This window comes from Colossoma macropomum, unplaced genomic scaffold (assembly GCF_904425465.1).
Source record: "Colossoma macropomum unplaced genomic scaffold, Colossoma_macropomum, whole genome shotgun sequence".
Classification (NCBI taxonomy): Eukaryota; Metazoa; Chordata; class Actinopteri; order Characiformes; family Serrasalmidae; genus Colossoma; species Colossoma macropomum.
Genome location: NW_023495168.1, coordinates 29,699 through 35,703, shown reverse-complemented (window position 1 = coordinate 35,703; position 6,005 = coordinate 29,699).

The window sequence follows — 6,005 nt, the reverse complement described above, 5'->3', positions numbered from 1 at the left end:
TTTTATTGCTTTATTCTCAAAAGACAATATGAAGATAAAGAATAGCATGAAGTTAATGTTACTACTCTTGCTTCATTGTATCTTTTAACTGTTAGAATTATGTTGCCAATTTTACATCTACTAGGGCATGTCTTCTTGAACTGATTTATTTCTTGTTTGTATTTTTCCCACATGCCCACTGCACAAGCGTTGCACATATGGAGGTAATTTTGAACCAAAAGTTTAAAAAAAAAAATCCACGAGCAAAATGCTGAATATCAAAGAATAAATATGTGTCAAATACAAATAATGACAGTTAAATTAAACTTAATTTTCAAAAAACATTGCTTCTCTTTTTCACTAATTTTCATATAAATGTGTTGCTCATTTTGTCAGTCTTTAATTTTTTCTGTTTGACGATTTTGCTGATGCAGTTTTTTGGAATTGCTTTTTTGTGTCTAAAATTTTATTTTTACTTCTGACTTTTGGCACATTTTCAGAGTTGAGTAGGTCTTAGAAGAGGGCATTTACCTGCACTCTCTATTGGTCAACTGATTTGGAGTGACAGGTCTTCTGAACACACCACTGCACAACTATGAGCCCAGTATGCATGATCTGTCTCAAACATGGTGGAGCACTTCATATTCAGTGTAGTATTGCCAGATAGGCCTCTGCTGGCATGTCCAACATTATGAGCATTGTTTTGACATATTTATTAAATAATTGTTAATGTAACATTTGTTCAGAGTCATGTGTCACCCTGCGTAAAACAAATATTTTGGAAATTCAAGGATATTAGTTAGGTAACCTTAGCTTCTGAACAGAGCTATACCAACTTTCAGGTTTGCAGATGCTATCGCTAACTAGCCTAGCAGTGTCCACTAGAAGGTCAAATAGGTGAGCTTTGCAGCTGTTTAAATCAGTGTTTCTTCTGCTGCATTCAAGTGCTCATTGGAAGGTTGTATATACCAGATGGTTAACTAGCAAGTATGTGTTGCCGGCGCCAGACCTAGGGGATATCTGGGCCAGCAGCAAGTGGTATGCAGGCTGGGCAGCACTGCGAACCTATGGATCTGTGGATCAGTGGAGAAACGAGACAAAAATTTGTGTCTAGTTGAAGCCAGCGCGAGTTTATTTCTGTATTATCACTTCCATTTGTCACTTTTAAAATTACTCTTTTCCCTATTTTACACAATACTTGTGAGTATTGCTTAATGTACAATGCTTAATGTACTTCAGTGTTTGACATACATGTTGAAATGAAATAATACATTTGAAATGTATGTCACATACATGGCCATTTCTTTTCCCTATGGACACAGTTAACTGAAGCAGGGTTCATTTGGAAGAGGACTGACACTCAATATTTTATCTAAATTTAATCTAAATTTTTGCTGGACCACAGTTCAGTTCTTTGGTGGAAACCCAAGGCGAGGTGGCAGGTTCACAACTACCAAAACAGATCGAATTTAAGAAATTAAACAAATCCATGCCAAACAATGTAGGTGAGAAAGAGCCCTTAAAGATGAAAAACACACAGGGCTTTTGAAGGAGGGGAAGGTCAAACCAGAAATAGAGAAAGAGGAAGAGAGAGCCCTTAACCACAAAACATATTCGAACAAAACTGTCAGACTAGAGTTAAGACATTGTTAAGCTTCACATTTAAATTATAAAACCTTAGTTTGAGGCTTAGGAGTTTATTTTTTTCTGGCCTTTAGAAAGGATGGTGAGGTTAAAGAATTTCCAGAGTAACAATAGACTACTGAACTTGAAAATGCTATTGCTATTGTAATAGCTTCCCCTTTCCTCTCATACATGCTCACATTGTGACAGGTAATTCACTTCTTCCAGCTCAAAATGAAATGCATGAAATGTCATTACTAGAAGCTTAATAAAATAAAATGGAACATCTGACTCGGTGGTTGCACGCCCACACTTTTTTTTAAAGCTAACTGAAGCTCTGATCTAACAGCCACCTTCAGCAGTACTACCCAGGAAAGCTGTAGAACAAGGCCAGCAGGTGGGCAGATTCAGTCATAGATGGGGTCCTTAAACCAAGTAATGTCCACCGAAAAATATTCATCTATTTATCTTTCATATTCACTCCCTAATATATAGAGCAGCCATGGTTACTTATTACTTCTGACAGTTATCTCAGTCACTAAAGTCTTAATTTCATCTCCTCTAAATTGAACCCTCATTCTTGACTCTTTGTATTGGCACCAGTACTGTAGAGCTGCTGTGAGAAGTAAACTGTCAGTTTCAGACTTGAGAAACAGTGGTTTTCTGGGCTCATGGCAGTGTACAGGAAGGATGTGGTTTTTGGTAAGGGTAGCCTCGGGGCTCAGAAGCAGTTTATCTTGAAGACATCCATTTGAAACATGAGCTAAGTTTCTTTTTTAGATTATGGTATGATACTACACATCTACTACGTAATGATGATCATATTGCCAGCCTTTTTTTTGTTATATATATATATATATATATATATATATATATATATATATATATATATACAACCCCAAATCAGGAAAGTCTTTTTTCTTTTTTCCAAAATAAAAACATTTCAATTTTGATTCTTGCAATACAGTAAAACTGACCACAACACATTTCCACTGGGTAATGGTCCATATCAGATGCCTCCAAGCCCAGAAATGTCGATGGCACTTCTGGTCATGGTTAACATAAAGCTTCCTTTTGGCACAGTAAAATTTTAACTGACATTTGTGGATGTATTGTATAGTGCTTGACAAAGGTTTACCAAAGTAATCCTGAACCCATGAGGTTATATTGTTTGTAGACAAATGACAGCCATCGAGGGACTGGAGAGCCGGTTATTCCGCTTAGGCTTGAGCCCTTGCCCTTTACACACTGAAATTCCTTAGGATTTCTTAAATTTTTTCATTATGCTATGTTAGAGAGGGAAATATCCAAATCACTTCATATTTTTATTTGAGGAATATTCAGCCTCATTCCCCAACCATTCATTAGAAGAAACATCTTAAAACCTACTTACACGGTTTTCACAAAGATTCTGACATTCTTATTCAGGATTTATTCTTAGGTAAGAACAGAATCTACACACAAGAAAGAGCACAAAGGTTCAACAGTATGTGGTTAAAGAACATGTCATGAATCTGACGTAGACTTTTTCTTATGACCTTTCTCAAGTAAGCTCTTAGGAGGAGCCACAGCTGCAGTAAAAGAGACTTTAATCTGTAGATAAGTTGTTGTTGGTTTGAAATGTACCTGTGTGTCACCCTGGACTGGAGTTGTGTGGCTATTGATGACCTGCCCCGCTATCCTGGCTGTTCAGTAGTGCATGCTGCCTGTTCAATAAAAAGTACTTGCCTTTAAAGAGCAATGTTACATTTGTGTGTGTGTGTATATATATATATTTCTTTTTTGTGTGTGTGTGTCCACCACACACGTGGTATGCATCCTAAACCCCTTAATGCATGATGCATCTTCTAAAGCAAGAAAATTTGATAAAGTACCTTAATGAGTGCGCTGCTACTGGAGAAAACATGACTGTGTTGGAAGATTTCCTTACAATGGTCTAAACTTGAAATTCCCTATGGGTGCCCTTCGAATGGAAAAGGCTGCCATGTACATGACAGTGCCCCAGATGTGATGCAGTGTTGTAAAGGATGTCCCTACATGTTTGAGAATGTGGGGAAGTTTCCTAATAGATGCCCCTCCAGTGGAGAAAATGTGATGTGGTGTCATACAGTTGCCCTCACAATGGGATAAACTTGATGTTCCCTGCAGGTGCCTTTCTGAAGAAAAAACTCCCGACATGCCCTCTTATATGCCCTTTCAAGTGCCTTGAAAAAAATGAGATGAGGGGCCCAGGGGTCTCCCCTACATTTTGCCCTCTAGCGCAGGCTTTCACATAGTGGGTGTTGTGATGACAGTCTAGGGGTGCTGCGAAATACTTTGATAAGGTTTTGAATTTACCTCTCAAACCCTGTCTACTTTCAAAACACATTGTATGGTTGCTAACAAATCATTTCTACGTTTCTGCAAGGGGCTGATATGTTAGGCTAATATCTACATAGCATTTTGATGTAATCCCATCTGCACTGTCCCTCTTTTTTATTTTTTCAATGTACCTTTAGCTGTTAACTGAACTTGAAATCCAGTTAAGATTTTGGTTTTAGCCGCAACCCCTCTAGAATGTTCAGATGTCAGAGGGGGTGTAATACTGTAACCCTGATAGCCTACTACAGCGTGTGAGGTGGTAATACAGCAAGCTTCCTTTAAGGCCGGAAAAAATGAGTTCTACCAATTTTGCATTATTAAATACTAATGTATGTACACAGCTTTGTACAGTGCTTTTATAGATAGCTGTATCACATTTTTTAGCCTAGATGCCTAGCTAAGGATCTAGCTAACTACACATGTACCTTGCTTAGCTGATTCTATGCTAACATGTGCACTTAATTTGAAAATCAACCAGGAGTGTAAAAATCCTTCCCTAAGGGAATTATTTCAGGGTATTTGCACAAATGTCTATATGAATTTTGATGTGAAATATTTTTATACTTTCACACTGACATTATCATGTATTCCTATGTGTGTTTGTGACACAAATGTTAGTAGTTACCTCTTTGTTTTACATTGAAAGTGTTGTGAAATAAACATATTAAAGGTTTAGAGTTCCCTGTGTAATGTGGATCGCCCAATAACATGATGTTAAACGTAATTAAAGATGAAGACTATTTCATCATGCATGACGCATCACTTATTTTTTCGCCTCTGCCCTTAAAACAGCCTGAGTCTGCCACTACATGCAGGAGTTAGCAGCTTGACCTTGCGAAGACTCCTATATATTTTTTTCAAGTTGTTTTTTATTTGGGAAAAGATTTCAAAATAATTTTGATATGGTAGCTTGCTGTGTGTGTGAGAGAGAGAAAACCCCGTCACATCTAATCAAGTCAAGGCCATTCTAGAGGAGGTTGGCATATCATTTTCCAATCAAGAGATGCTTTCATGAATGTGAATACAGAGGGTTTACATCAAGATGTTAACCACTAGTAACACTCAAGAACAGAAATACCAGATTAGACTTTGCTTAAAAACATCTAAAAAAAAGCCTGCCCAGTTCTGGAACAAGATTCTTTGGACAGATGAATCCATACTTTCTGTTTAGATTAGGTCAAATGCTGCAAACCTGAGAGAATGGCCCTTCACATTAAAGATGGATAATGACCCAAATCTTCTACAAAAGCAACCCAAAAACTTCTTAAGGCAAGAAAATGGAATGTGCTTAAATGACTGAGTCAGTCACCTGACCTCAAGCCAACTGAGCATGTTTTTCACTTACTGAACACAAAACTGAAGGCAGAAAGACCCACAAACAAGCAGCAACTGAAGGTGGCTGCAGTAAAGCCTCGACAAAGCGTCTCAAAGGAGGAAACTCAGCATTTGGTGATTTCCATTGGTTCTAGACTTCAGGCAGTTATTGGCCTCAAAGGATTTAAACCTAAGGACTAAAATAATCTTTGTATTTATAATTATGTTAGTTCGTCTCATTACTTTTAAGCCTGTGAAAATGGGGGGCTATGTAAAAATGACTGTAATTCCTAAACAGTTAATTCAATATCTGTGTTAAACCCCAAACTTAAAGTTAGAAGTCTACACTTGAATCACTAAACTGCTGGTTATAGAGGCAAAAGTACAACAATTGTGTCACTGTCCAAATATGTATGGACCTGACCGTATTTATTCAATTAGGTTTAATTTTATGTTGACATCTGCACAAAATTCTTTGTACACCTGGTGCATGATGATTGAAGATTCTGATGCTGATTATGTTCCACAGAACGTCCAGTTGATTCCTACTGTGCTTTATCACATTCAGCATTACAGTATGATGAATTACATTTTGTTATGCATATTATTTGCATTGATTTTACATTATTTAGTGTCTTTGTTCATCTCTCTTCACTTATTTGACACACACATTTAGTTAACTATGGGGGTATTAACCTGAGCTTACTTCATAGAACTTACTTCCTTGC